Here is a 16,410-nt window from a genome sequence, read left to right as displayed (position 1 = left end):
AATATTTAGTTAAATAAACAAAGATAATTTTAAGAAAATATTGGGACATGTATTGAGGGGATGAGGTAGAGGAACATTAAAATGAAGATATATAAAGTTGGGCTGCAGTAAAGTTATTATAATTCTCATTTATAAAGTGCTTTAAAGATTGCAAAGCAATTTCTTTACAACAGTTTTGGGATGTATCATCATTATCATCCCTACTTTACAAATGGAGAAGCTGAGACTTTGAGAGCTGACTAACTTGCTCATAATCATATATTTAAAAACTTCAGGCAAGAGCTGAAACCAGGCCTCCTGACTTCACATCCATCATTCTATGCAATATGCTATACTGTTTCCCAAGTATAGAAGTCGTGAAGGATCCAACCTGCCTGAAGTACTTTCATCCTTACAAAGGTCCTGGGTAGAGGAATGACCTCCCTGAAGAGAAAGGCAGAAGAAAGGTTCTTTGCTTAAAAATTGACAAGGTAGTCCTAAATCTTTGGCATCTCCCACAGAGCAGATAAGTTATAGTGCTGTAATACCAGCTGTCTCTGGACTTAATGAAAAATGTCAACCACAAGGAATATGAAACATGAAATTAAATTTTATGCAAAGTCAGGAAAAATTGGATATTCAAAACTAGAAGAGATGGTTTTTAGATCTATTGCCATTGCTCGAATTACTACTAATATCATCATTATTATTATCATCAAAGTTATTAAATATAAATACTACAACTCATTAAATAAAAATATTATATATTGTCTCTGTCCTCTAGAAACTTAGAAACAAATGGAAAGTCTATTTTGGAGTCAGGAATTGGCTCTAATTTTTCTCCCAACTCTAGAATTATTTGTAATTTTAGTACACACATTCAGAAGGGTCCAAAGTAGCAAATGCATCTCAAACTCATTATGACTCAGAATTCCAAGTTTTCTTCCTGAACACACTACAGACTCCAAGGAAAGTTAACAGTGGGAGAGTGGGTTGGAGAAAAGAATCATTTCTGAATGACCTGGTATTAAATGAAATACGCCCAGTCATAAGTTTCCTTTAAGCCAGACTCTTTGAAATATCCCTATTAACCAAGATAAAGCACCTACAGATGTTCAAGCAGTCTAAGCACTTGATTAGCGGAACATCTAAACGCCTCTATTATGAAAAGTGATATAATCTCATTCAAAAGCAATAATGAGCTGTTTCCCATTCCTGCTGTGGGGAGGGAATCTGAGAGAATTTGAATTATTTTTTTATTTTGAGTTATTGCAATGGAGGGATAGAGAGGATCCCATGCACTTGAGAATCACAGCTGAGAAGCTTTTTACGTTCAGGCATATAAAAGTAGACGAGTCTTCTCCCTCCAACAGGACATTTGTTTCTCTTTGAATCTCTTCAAGTGGGAAAGGAAGATACCTTAAGGATGAGTGAGATTAAACCCTGTGAGTTTTTAGGGAATGTGTAGAAGTGAGGAGGAACCTCCTTTTATTTTTGGTCCAGCAACTAACAATTCCCTGACTTTTAACCCTGTGTGTTTGGAGAAGAGCTAGTAAGTACCTTAGGCCAGATTCAAACTCAGTTCTTCCTAACACTAGGCTCAGTGAGTACTCTTTACCACTGCTTTATCTAGTTGTAATTGAGACTCTTCTAATTGTCCTACTTCTAAGCCTCACCACAATATAAAGTAAACCTAGATTCTCAAAAGTTATCTGAGCAGAGTACAAGTTATGACAAGTTCTTGAAAAGACTTTAAAACTGGACAAACTATGACTTTTGTCGATAGGAAGCCAGCCAAGCTAAATTCAGAGAGGCTGATCAATGGAAGGTTGGCCATGAGGTAATGAGTTCTTTCTGTCTCGAGACATTATGGAGACTATGTGCTAAGAGATAAAAGGGAAGTGAGCTATATTGGTGGAGATAAAATATATTCTGATGAAATCAGAATATGAAGAAGTGACATCTTTCTGGGAGTAATGCTGTTGTGGTTGTTCAGTTATTTTCAGTCATATCTGACTCTTTATAACCCCAATTGGGGTTTTCTTGGCAGAGACATTGGAGGGGTTTACCATTTCCTTCTCCAGCTCACTTTACATATAAGGAAATTGAGGCAAACAGGCTTACATGGCTTATCCAGCATCACAGTTAATATAAGTGTCTGAAGCCAGATTTGAAAACAGGAAGGTGAGTCTTCCTGACTCCAGGCTTGACATTCTATTCACTGTGCCAGCTACCTGTCTTGTAGGTAATGCTGAGGTCTCACCAATACAAGGTGACAAGGTAGGTTGCAATGGATTATTTCAGTGGCCTACAGAGAAAACAATACAAAATCTTTGTCCCACAGACTAACTCAGTTAAATGCAATGGTCTTTTCTATCCTCATCCTTAAACTCTCTCCAGTTTTTCATTCTGTTGATCAACTCCTGTTTGTAGATACTCCTCCTTTGTCTTCTGTTCTCTTCTAATCCTCCTACTTATATGACCATTTGCTTCTCAATCTCCGTCACTTACTTTTAATCATGTCCTGTTGCCTAAGCAAGCTGTTAGATAGCACAGTAGATAGAGTTAGAAGCCAGGAATCAGGAAGACTGGAGTTCAAATACAAATCTAAATTAATAACTCTATGTGACACTGAGCAATTCACTTAACTTCTGTCTCATTTTCTTCAACATAAATGCCATCATAATGGCACCTCTTTCATTGTTATTGTGAAGATCAAATGAAATAGTATCTATAAAATGCTTGGCATATAGTAGGCATTATATAAATGGTTATTCCTTTCCCTTCCCCTAAGCATAGCCAAGGGTATAAATGCATCAATTTTTAAAGGCTATATTCATACATATACATATTTCAAATAATACTTCACCAAGACATTTGTTTACTGGAAATTTATATCACCACTTTATAGAATTTTAACTAGCATTTCACATATAGAACCTGAAGGGGAAAAGAAAAGCAATTTTGTAAGACTTTTGATTTAGCACTTGAGAAAATAATCTAAGACAATTCACCTTATACTTGCTAAAAGAAAAGCCATGTATCTTACAAGTTTTAATTGTTTCTTGCCTTATATTTTCTACTTTAAAACTAGCTAGATCCATCTCCTCCTCTTCTCAACAATAACTTCAAAATTAAAATGTCCAGCTAGGCCCAAATGGCCCCCAGGCACCTGACATCATAGAAAAACATTCTCAACATATCCTTATTAACCAACCATGAGACAATCAGAGAATGTTCTACTTTTTTACTTCCATTCTTCTCAAGCAATTACTGTCATCAAAAATATGTAACATAGATATGGAAGTAGAGATATAAAATAATACCTTCTTCCCCACTTATAACCATCCTAAAGGATCTAAAAAGAGTGTTTTTAACGTACATTAGTGGAGAAACTTTTCTTGCACAAAAAAGGAAAGCCAGGATATTATCTTTGTAACTGCTGCATGACCCCAATATGTGAAGCTGTAATACCATCACCCCATCTGGATAGAGATGATGAAGTCCACAGGGTCCCATTCCCTTCCCATCTGGCTATAAGGACAGCCTTTTAATTAATTTCCTTTTGACATTTTAAATATCCTAGTTGGGTTTCTTTTTCCTTTCCATCCCTAGCATCAATATGGCATTACCACAATCACTACATTTTGATGGCTTTTGTGACCAAATGAAAGAATATACAAGTAGAAGAAACTGATCAAGTATACAACTCATTTTGAAATTCCTTTAACCCAATGCTCCTTTATTCCAATTACTAAAGTTAGAGTATCCAAATGAAATTCCTTTAGTTTGGGTCTGACTACCTTACTTCCCTATTCAAAAAACTCTTGTGTGTAGGATAAAATACAAATTTCCTAGCTTTGCATTCAAGGCCCTCCATAATCTGACTCTTACTTATCTTCTAGCCATTTTAAAAACTTCCTTCATAGTATCATAGAATTACAGCTTGAACTTGAGAATGTATCAAGTCAGTCAGTCAATCAACAAGTAAATATTAAATACTTTATATCCGGTACTATGCTCACCACGGGGAACACAAAAAAGAAATTCTCTGTAAGTCTCTAAATCTATCTCTGATACTAAATGTAAGGAGCAAATATAAGACTGAGTCTGACCAGAAAAACCTTTCACTTCCTTTACCCAAAGGAGGTGGAAGAGTAAAAGACAAAGTCAAAATGCCAAATAAAAGAAAAAGGAGGAAAAAAAAACTATTCAAGTCAAGCCTTATTCATTCAATGTATATAGATAAATGCAACAGAACTACTAGACAAATGATCAATACTACAATATTCCTGAGAAATGACAAAGGAGTACTCTCTCTTGGCAATTAAGAAGAAATGCCCTATAGAAGTTATAATCAAAATCACTTAATTACAGAGATGAAGTTTAATCTCTGGGCCAAATGTCCATCTGTTTCCTGTTTCTAATCACTTAGCATACATTAAGTATTCACACAACATAAACTTATAAGAATCTCAGTCATGCATTACATCTTCAAGACAGGAGTTAAACAAGAAATGAACTTTAGACAAGACAATTAGTAAGACAGGTCAAATGGTGATACTCTACTCAGGGAAGGGCTAAAGTACCAGAAAAAGGAACTGACCTTCAAAGTAAACCATCTGTTCTTAGTACAAAGGGACAACAAATAGTGATCCATAAGCATCATTCATTTATAGGGATGATGTATCAACACTGAAGCAACTGATAATTCCAAGCACATCTTGGCAGGGATAATGTTAGAGTGATAGAAATACTCATTTCACGTCATTCCTTATAACTCCCCTAGTTTGCAGTTCCTTTTCTATCTTTCCTTAGTTTATTTAAACAGTTTTTTGCCTTTACACCAATGTGATAAAGTGCTAAGTAATTGGCTGGAATTCAATTATAGACTAAAAATGTTTAAAATATATTCATTTTAATAAATATCAGCTAGGTCCTCCTCTCTCTGAAAAAAGAGTGGTAAGTTTAGCCCAAACCTCCTGTTTTCCAAGTAGAAATGAAAGTCTTCCCTGGGGAAGAGTGAGGGAAGAAGAGGCTAGAGTAGTCTACTCATTCTTTCTTCATAAACATTCATCAATGAGTCCTGAAGCATTTGGGTCTCTATTTCTTGCACATGCACCCCATTTATTTAATTCTCACACCAACTCTATGTTAGTTAAGTACTATTATAATCCTCATTTTATAAGTAAAGAAATTGAGGCAATTAAAAGTCAAGTAACTGATCCAGGGCCAACCAGTTAGCAATTGTCTCAGAGCACTGAATTCAGGTTTTTCTGACTCCAATCCAACACTCTATCCATTATGCTACCTAACATTAATAAACATTAACAAATGTTTGTTAAATTGAATTTATTAAGTATTTATTAAGAGTAGAGAACATGACAGGATAGCCAGACAGTGGACCAAGAGATATGCAACATAAATGGCGTCTTTTTCTTGCACATTGTGAAGAAGTAGGAAGCCTCTTTACACTGTGCAGCAAATCTTTATAGCCTTTACAATATGGACTTCTGTGTATGTTGATTCTACTCTGCTTTAATCCTTTGAAAACTGGGAGACTGCCCAGAAAGGTAAACGCTATTACAAGTAGAACTTTGTAGCTATAGATTAGTTATGTTTAAAATGCCTACTTGCAAGTCTTGCTTTTTTGGGATGTCAAAATGTATTTTGTGATGTACTAAGGATACTGTTCCCGAAGTCTACGTGCTAGGCATTGGGGATAGAAAGATGAAATAAGACATGATCCTGCTCCCAAGGAATTTATAATATATAGTTGAGGAGATAAAGCATGAATAATTACAACACAAGATAGTATAAATATAATATGAAAAAGTTTGGCATAATGACCAGAAATCTGACTTAGGAGTTTGGGAGACCAAGATACAAATCCCATTTTTGACAAATACTAGTTTTGTGACATTGGACAAATCACTTAACTTCTCAGTGCCCCCTAGCGACTCTCTAAGACCTTAAATTGCTGAGAATGGGCAGACGAACATAGATTAAAGATATTTTTTTTTTCCACTGAGACCTTACTATTTTTAGAATGTGGTTTGAACTTATTCTAAGCACCCAATACTATTAACAACTTATATAACTAGCTATTAGCACTCTAAGAGTGAAGGCTGATTAGTAGTTTCCAGGGTATTCCTAGGCAGCTTAAGTGGAGCAGTAGATAAGAGTGACTGATCTGAAGTCAATCTGAATTCAAATATGTCCTAAGATAACCTACTAGCCTTGTGACACTGAACAAGTCACAATCCTGTTTGCCTCAGTTCCTTATCTGTAAAATGAGCTACAGAAGAAATGGCATGTAGAAAGGTACTATTCTAGTACCTTTATCAAGAAGATCCAAAATAGAGTTAGAAACCTACTGATTAACAACAAGAAGGCATCCGTGCCCTCAGTATTCTATGATTCTCTCAAACTACTGGAGGAGCTAGGAAAAGAAGATTCCTTCCACACTGGCTAAGGATGAAAGGACATTGTAGGTGAGGTGACAGTCACAGACTCAGCATTTGCAAAAAGGGACCTTTAAGTATTTTCAATTTTCTTTTCAATCTTGCTTAATGATTCAGTTTCATTTTGGCAGAAATGATGAAAGTAGAAGAGGTGTGACTCTAAATTGGATACTGATACAGAATGATGCAATTGGAAAAACAAAAACAAATAAACAAACAAAATTGTACCCTGAGTCAGGAAAATACTATATTATACCCTCTTATACTTGTTTGATCCTAATATCTAAATGACCTTGTTTGTAACCTCTCAGGGCCTGAATTTTCTCACGTATAAGATAGGGAAATTGGGTGGAGTCAATATAACAATTCTCAACAATCAGTTATTAAGCATCTACTCTGTGACAGGCACGTTGGCTGCAAAAGTCATAAGAAAGAGAGTCCAGATCCCTTTCAGTTCTAACACTCTATATGCCATTTTAGGGCAAAAGCACTTTCTTATTTCATTTGGGAAGAGGAGGTATTATAGAATAGGGGACAGGGAGGAGAAAACCAGGCAGAAAGTGATGAAAAGCAGGGAAGAGATGGGAAATAACTTTTCTTTTTAAAAATATTTTTTTAAAATTAGTATTTTGTTTTCCCAAAGACATGTACAGATAACTTTCAACAGGGTTAAGTCATTGTCTAGGGTCACACAGCCATTAAGTATATGAGGCTGAATTGAATACCCACTATGCCACTTTGCTGCTCTTTTCATCATGGGTCCTGTGGAATTGTCATGGATCACTATATTAATCAGAATAGCCAAGTCTTTCACAGTTGATCATCATTACAATATCAATATTATTGTGTACAATGTTGTCCTGGTTCTGCTCATTTCAATTTGCACCAGCTCTTATAAATCTTCTCAGGTTTGTCTGAAACATTCCTCCTCCTCATTTCTTCTGATAAATACTACATTACCGTCTACATACTACAATGTATTCAGTCATTCCCCAATTGATGAACATGGAGGGGAGCTTTTCTCACAGGCTTTCTTTCAATTCTATTTTGAATGTCTGCTTACATCTTCTTGGTGCTTCTATTACTCTCAATATTATTTCCCTGTATCCTCTCTTCTAGATATCTGAACACAGGAATAGCAACATAATATATAACAATATAATATAATAGGAATGGCAGCATAACATATAATAAAAAAACAATAGGTTAGGAACCAAAAGAGGAGTTCAGTTCCTGGCTAGATCATCAAGTAGTTGGCTAACCTTGAATAACTTTTCTTATTTTTGTCACCAAGAACATGAAAGGATTGGCCTACAATCATTTCAAATATATACCAATATGTAATATTCTAATATGTAAAATAATATGTGCCAGACCAAGAGACAGGGATTACATCTGTGATTTCATTGGTAGAGGGAACTTCTGGATCAAAAAAATCTTTCTACCAATGTAGGTTAGCACTTTTCTGCAATTTAAAATCTTTGAGAGCTGACTAGAGCTCTGAGATGTTAACTTACTTTCCCAGGGTTACATGACTAGTTTGTATCAGGAGCAGGGCTTAAACCTAGTTATTTCTGAATTCAAGGTCAGCTCTCTATCCATTAAATCATGTTCTGTCTTATGTATATGAGATGACAAATTAGTTGGTAAAGATGTGTGTATATATATATATATATATATATGTATATATATACATATGTGTGTGTATAATATATATAATACATATATTATATAAATTGTAATCCTCAGTGTAGGTATCTATTATCTATATTTGTCTGTCTGTCCATCTGTCTGTCTGTCTGTCTCTATGTGTGTGTGTGTGTATACACACCTACCCTGGGGATGATAACTTTAAGGCCACAATATTAGTCTTCAAGGAGTCTATAATATAATCAAAGATTTATAGTTGGTAGGAACTTCAGAGATCATCTAGTCCAACCTCAAAGAGGCACAGATAAATGAACTAGCTTACCCAAGGTCACACAGTAAATAAAGAACCAAGGATTTGAATATGTTCTTAGACTCCAAATCCAGTGATCTTCCTCTTATATTTTATTCTATCTAGCTCCAATTTTATAATCCTCTTTATATAAATAAAATTGTGATACAAAATGGAATGTATTGGGACAAAGGAGAGATACAGACCAAGGAGCCCTAAAAAAAAAAAAAAAAAAAAAAAACTCCTAAGATTCCTTCTAGCTAAAAATATTACATGATTCTTTGTTTCTGTGAGACTAAAGCAAACTGGGAAAGAGCTAAAGCTTCTCTGGCTGCTGATCTCAGTGACACACCCATCAGGGAGGGAAATAGCTGAGCATCTGCTCCTGTCATGTAGAAGGCTTAAAGCTAATTAACACAGGGCTCAAGATCTGAGTTTTGTGAGTGTTAAGAAGATTTCCAGACAATCCAGCTCTTTCAGAACAGAGATCATGCATTTTTCTTGGCTGTCTTTCTTCCCCTGGGAGGCTAATGATAGGATTAGTGGCAGGAGACTTTGTTTCTGATAATTGTAAAGACAAAGGAAGGGCAAATAAGAGGAGTGGATCAATACTGCAGCATTTTCATGTACAAAGACTTAGAGTCATTTCTGGTGACCATACAGTCCATCTCTTTTATTTTACAGTGGAGCAACTGGAACCCAGAGAAGTGATATGAATTCTTCAAGGTCATACAGCAAGTTAGGGGCAAAATCAGAATTACAACCTACCTCTCAACTCCAAATTCATTGAACTTCTTTTCTACATGGGAAAAGGGATGGAAAATGTCTCTTAGTCTAAAGACCAAAGAAAACAATATTCTAAGAATATCTCTATATCTCCATGCAGATTGGTGCCTCAATATTTACAACTATTATTTTTTCTTCAGAGCGGTTGTTCTATCTTCAGCAAAATGTACAATGACTACATTCAGGATATCTTCACCTGTATGTCTCATTGCCTCAAAGATAATACATCAAAATGCTGTTTATCTTTCTTCCTAAACCTATGTTTTCTTTTGACTTTACTATTTTTTAACTATGGCAACAACATTCACTCAGTTTTCCTTGTTTACAATTATGGAGATATTTTAATTTTCTCTCTCCTTTCCTCCTCCAGGCCAATCATACAATTCTTTATCACATATCTTTATAATATGTCTAGCATCTGCCATCTCCATCTCTGTTTATTCTGCCACTACCTTAGAAATGATCCATTTTACCATGACCTTGGAATATTTCTATAACTTCTTAGTGGATTTTGCTCATTCTACCCCCATCTTGTTCCAAGCCATTGCTTTAATAGGAAGTGGGATAAACTTTATTATGTGTATATCTGGTCAAAGAAACATGAATCTCAGTTAAAAGATTTTACAGATGGTAGCTTAGTAGTACTAGACCTAAAATTATATTATAAACCAGCAGTCATCAAAATCATTTGGTACTAGTTAAGAAATAGAGCGGTGGATCAGCAGAATACATTAGATACACATGGCACAATAATCAATGCCTATAGTAATGTAGTATTAGTTAATACCCAAACTCCATCCATCCATTGTGGAGAATAATTTGGAACTGTGTCCAAAGGGCTATCAAGCTATGCATATCCTTTGATCCAGCAGTACCACAGGTGTATCTGTATCCCTAGGAAATTAAAAAAAGAAGGAAAAGGATCCACATGTGCAAAAATATCTGTAACAGCTTTTTTGTGTTGGCAAAGAATTGGAAAATGAGTAGATGCCCATCAATTGGAGAATGGCTGAATAAGTGAAGGTAATGGAATATTTAAAAATGGTGATCAAACTGATATAAGAAAGACCTGGAAAGATTTACATGAACATTGATGCTAGCAAAACCAGTAATACATTGTACACAGCAACAGTAGTTATGTGCAATGATCAGCTATGAAAGACTTGGTTCTTTTCAGTGGTTCAGTGATCCAAAACAGTTCCAATAGACTTTGGGTAGAAAATGTCATCTGCATCCAGAAAAAAAAAAAAAAAAAAAAAAAAAAAAAAAAAAAACTACGGAGAGTGAATGTGAATCAACACATGCTATGTTCACTTCTTTTTTCTGTAGTTTTTTTTTTTTTAATTTTTCATGAGTTTTCCCTTTTGTTCTGATTTTTCTCTCCCAACATGACTCATAAAGCAATGTGCTTTAAAAATAAATAAACAAGCAGCAACAAAAAGGAAATATAGCCTGAAAAAAGGAAAAGACTTTACAAGCCATCTTGTCTGATCTGCTTACATGAATTTTTTGAGCAATCTTGTAATACAGAACTTATTACCATGGAAATAGTTCTTTGAGTAGCTCTGAACATTCAGAAATCTGTTTATAAAAAGATTTATAAAAAGGCCTTTCCTAAGTACCTTATATCTTATGCTCCTTTGTATCCATCCCAGGAATAACTTTATATTATTTTGTATTAATCTACATATGTTTTATTTCGCCTTGAAAAATGTAAGCTCCTAAAGGGTAGAGACTGGATAATTTTTTATCTCTGTAAATGTAGCAAAGTGTTTGACACATAGTAGATACTAAATAATTACTTAGATTATTCAGATTGAAACTGTATTTTTGCAACTTTTTCATGAGAACTTGACCACCAAAACTCTTGATCTTCAAATACAACATGGTATTGTAGGATGCCAAGAGTGAAACTAAGAGATATACCCAAGAAAGGAGACTGAGTGAAAGTAATAAAGTTGAAATCCCTCACCAATTTCTGCTCCAATAAATATCTAAGAAGAGCAGCAGAATGAGGAGAGATTGGGAAATTTAAGGAGAAACTTCAGGGGGTTATTTTTCCAATTTAAGATCATAAATTTGATCTGAAAGCAAGTGAACAGGACAAGAACTATGAATTAGGGGTAGGACAGTATTATATAGCCAGACCTTGAACTAAGAAAAGGGTAGTCACTGTGCTGTTGTTCTAAGTCTGGAGAAGGGAATGCTAACTCTGGCTGTGCTCAGAACAGAACCTACCTAAGCTGTTATTCTTATGCTTCCCAGTTAGAAGACTGAGACTGTGGGCTAGAACTGTCTATTGTAGATCCATCCAAGCGCAAGTCTGCAGATTTGTTGCATGGGAGGGTAAAAATCGGATTATACCCTAGATTAGATCACATAAAGTTTGCTGAAAGTAGCGCCCTGGATTGAGCCAGCCCCATAATATTTGAAAAACACAACACTCAGTGGACAATGTAGAAACAACAACAACAACAACAAAAAGCTATGCTCATATAAAGCCATCACAATTCTATCAGAATTGCACAAAATCACAAATTTAAAATTAAGGTAGGAAGAATGAGAAAATAAACAACAAAAAAGATGAGTTATTATGATAATGGGTACATCCAAGATGCAAACTCTGAAGAAAAGAATTCCAAAACACATAAAATCTCTAAGAAGGCACAATTTGGCCACAAGACAAATTAAAATTCCTAAAAGAAATGAAGCAAAAGTTTAAATAAAAGATTCCTTTTAAATTGATAAAATTAATGAGATTACTTTAAAAAATGAAAATTATGGAAAAAATACTTAGAAAGAAAATTAACAGCCTAGCACAAGAAATACAAAAACTTACAAACGTAAAAGTACATTTGAAAATTAGAATAGGTCAATGAGAATTTAATGATTTGATGAAATAAGAAAAATAGAAAAATGTAAAAATTTTCATATCAAAAACATTTTGAAAGATCAAGGAAAGATCATTTAAGAAACATTAGATTATCTGAAAGCTATGCCTCCTTTCCCCCAGAACAAAGGTCCTGGATATAGTATTCAAAAAACCAGGAAAGAAAACTTTCCTATACATATTAGAATAAGAAGACAAAAGAAAATCAAAAGACTCACCAGTCACTTCCTAAATGACTCCCAAATAGAAACTTTCTAATAAAAAAAAAATACAGTTACTAGATTAAAAAAATACTGCAAATGTTACTACTGGGCTTATATCCCAAAGAGATTATAAAGAAGGGAAAGGGACCTGTATGTGCACGAATGTTTGTGGCAGCCCTGTTTGTAGTGGCTAGAAACTGGAAACTGAATGGATGTCCATCAGTTGGAGAATGGCTGAAAATTGTGGTATATGAATATTATGGAATATTACTGTTCTGTAAGAAATGACCAACAGGATGATTTCAGAAAGGCCTGGAGAGACTTACATGAACTGATGCTGAGTGAAATGAGCAGGACCAGGAGATCATTATATACTTCAACAACAATACTATATGATGACCAGTTCTGATGGACCTGGCCATCCTCAGCAACGAGATCAACCAAATCATTTCCAATGGAGCAGTAATGAACTGAACCAGCTACGCCCAGAGAAAGAACTCTGGGAGATGACTAAAAACCATTATATTGAATTCCCAATCCCTATATTTATGCCCACCTGCATTTTTTATTTTCCTTCACAAGCTAATTGTACAATATTTCAAAGTCTGATTCTTTTTATACAGCAAAATAATGTTTTGGTCATGTATACTTATTGTGTATCTAATTTATATTTTAATCTAATTAACATCTACTGGTCATCCTGCCATCTAGGGGAGGGGGTGGGGGGTAAGAGGTGAAAAATTGGAACAAGAGGTTTGGCAATTGTTAACACTGTAAAGTTACCCATGCATATAACTTGTAAATAAAAGGCTATTAAATTAAAAAAAAAAAATACTGCAAGCAGTCAGAGAGAAGGAATTCAAATTATCAAAAAAAAGTCAAGATCACACAAGATTTACTAGATAGCACTATGAAGAAGAAGAAAACATGGAATATGGTATTTCAAGAGAAAAGATATAGGCTTATAAATAAGAATTATTTAACCATAAAAACTAAGAATAATCTTACAGTGGAGGAAATGGAGCTTTAACAAAATACAGAATTTTAAAACTTTTATGATGAAAAAATTAGAATTGAATTTTTGAAATGAAAAGACAAAAGTCAAGAGAAGCATAAAAAGATAAATGCAAGTGAGAAACAGTATTTAATATAATTTAAAATGTAAAATTCTCACTTAGAAATGAAATGGAGCAAGAAGAGGTATCTACTGAGTTTAAGAAGATGTATGGTTCTAGAATGAGCTCTTCATGGCCCCATTTCTGATACTGAAACCATTCTAAGCATAGAATATTTGCAACAAGTCTCATCTGGAAATATAAGCATATCATACATACTTTCATCCAAATTATTGAATATTTATTTATGTATATATGAAATACTATATTCATGTATACATGTATATAGGTACATATATGCATATGCACACATATAGAAAAATATAAGGGATTTTTATTATGCATATACATTTATACACATATATACACACACACAGAAGACTTTATATATTAGGGATAGATAAATATATACAGAAATGATAGTTGATACGTTTGTATGTATGTATACATAAATATATTGTCATCCTGATCTATATCTTACCACTGACCCATGTGACTCTGGAGGGGAAAGTGAGGCAGGTGACCTTGCATAGCCCTTCCTCACTTAAGTCCAATTTACTTGCATATCATGGTATCACCTTCCTTTGGTTATAGTAGTCTTTGAGAATGAAGGACAAATGACAACAATATTCTAGATGAATAGAAGCAAACGGTAATTTATTTTTATTAGTTATAATTGTTCTATTATTACTATTAGTCCTCTGTTAAAGTCCTATTCCAACACAACATCAGGATGTGGCAATAACCTTGGGTTCTCTAAGGCTAGTGCAGAAAAATCTGCTCTGCATCTCATAGATCCTATCAAGTCTGCAAGGCTTTTTTTGTTTGTTTGTTTCATGGGCCCATTTGGCAATATAGTGAAAACTATGGGCCCCCTTTTTTTCAGAATAATGTTTTAAATGCATAAAATAAAACACAAAGTTTCACTCAGGAAATCAATTATATTGAACTGATTAACAACATTTTAAAGATACATATTCTCAAATTTCAAAATAAAAGATCCTAGGTTACAGGAAATTCTCCTTTGTGTTCAATAGGACTTTTGAAAAGAGTTTATGGAAATACATAAATAAGGATTGTTCAGTATGAGAAAATCATTAATGGACTGTTATATATATTGGTGTGAAAAAATATCTACATCTCTGAGATCACAGACTCCCTGAAGTATCAAATTATAATTTTTGTAGAAATAGTAATATTAGTGATACTTATACTATAGTTTTTTTTTTAAAGGATCTTTACATTTTGCTTTAGAATGTATTTCTTTTTCTAATCACAGTCATTTCCCCTTAACCTCCCATGCTAGAACGAATCCCTTCTTTATAACAAAGAAAAACATTTTAGCAAAATCAACCAACAAAGATTTGGTTAGACACTTCATATCACTTTCCACTCTCTACAGGAAGGAGGGAAATATGTCCCTTAATTTCTCTGATTCTCATAGAACTTATAGAGTGAGGAATTTGTAATTTGTACTGAATGAATGTATGAATGAATAGATGGATGGATGGATGGATAAATAAATGAAAAAAATTATTAAATACTAAGACAAGAACAGGTAGGTGTTGTCATAATACACAGAGTGCTGGTTCTAGAGTCAGGGAGACTTATCTTCCTGAATTCAAATCTGGTCTCAGATACTTAACTAACTATGTGACCCTGGACAAGTCCCTTATAATCTTGTTTGCCTTAGTTTCCTCATCCATAAAATGAACTGGAGAAAGAAATGGCAAAACACTTCATTATCTTTGCCAAGCAAATCCCAAATGAGGTCATGAAAAATCAGAGATGACAGAAATGACTGAACAACAACAAATCTATTAAATGTCAAACTGTGTATGTTTTATAGTTTAAATCTAACTTTATGTAACTAGAGATTACTTGAAGCCAGAATGTCACCCTTACTTTAGTAACTCTCTAAGTATGTTGTAGATGGATATTTTTGGTTCTTCTAGGTCCCAGATCTATCAAAAAACATTGTTTTGGGTTTCCTCACTCAGATTATCTCTTGAGGCAACCCAGAGTGTCTTGGGTTTTGTTTATATTTTGGCTTTGCCCAAATCTTATTAAATGTCTTCATTTACCAATATTCATCTCCTCTACCTTGCTTCAAATTACCCTCTCAGCAAAATTTCTTATCTATATATGTGTAGTATGTGTGAGGGCACCTTGATCTAAATCCCATATAATGTGAATTTTTCAGAGTCTAGACAAGAGGAAGCCACACTTTCTTACTCATCAAGGCAATCCCAGTAAACTTTGGATAGAAGCTGCAATGTACATTCAAAGAGAGAACTATGGAGAATGAATATAAATGAACATACTTCATATTCACTTTATTTCTTTTTCTTTTTTTTCTTTTGTGGTTTCTCCCTTTTGTTCTGATTTTTCTCTCCCAACATGATTCATAAAGAAATGTGTATTAAAAAATTAATGTATGTATAGAACCAACAAAAAGAAAACAATAAAAAAAAAATGTTCAGAGTGTTGGGTGGATGGGGTAGTGGGAGAATGAAATAAATGCCTATAAAAATCAATAAATTTTTAAAAAAATGCCCACCGAGTCTTCTTGGACTTATTAGATAACCTCAGAATCTAATTTATGTCCAGATTGGTTATCTAGTATCAGGCAAAGGCATAAAAACATAGGAAAATATTCCCAAACTAAGACTCAGGCTTGCCTTTATCAGTTTGATCATCTACGCCAGGGTCTTTAATGTTTTTCCACTCACAACCCCTTTTTGTCCAAGACATTTTTATGTGACCCCAGAGATATGGGCACATGAAATAGGAAAACAAATAAAATATTTAGTGATAATAAGTCACAATTTTATGACCCCCCCACATTCAATTATGAAATATCCATATGGGGTCATGAATCACAGTTTAAGAAGCTGGGATCTAAGCAATATTCTCTTCACTTCTGTCACTGAAGTAGCCAGTTCATACAGATCTTCATAGAAAGTAGCATAAAGTGCTACTATTTTATAAAAAATGGAATCAGAGATTCAAAGTTGGAAGGAACCTTAGAAAG

Source organism: Sarcophilus harrisii, chromosome 2, assembly GCF_902635505.1.
Source record: "Sarcophilus harrisii chromosome 2, mSarHar1.11, whole genome shotgun sequence".
Lineage (NCBI taxonomy): Eukaryota > Metazoa > Chordata > Mammalia > Dasyuromorphia > Dasyuridae > Sarcophilus > Sarcophilus harrisii.
This window is presented reverse-complemented; position numbering follows the sequence as displayed.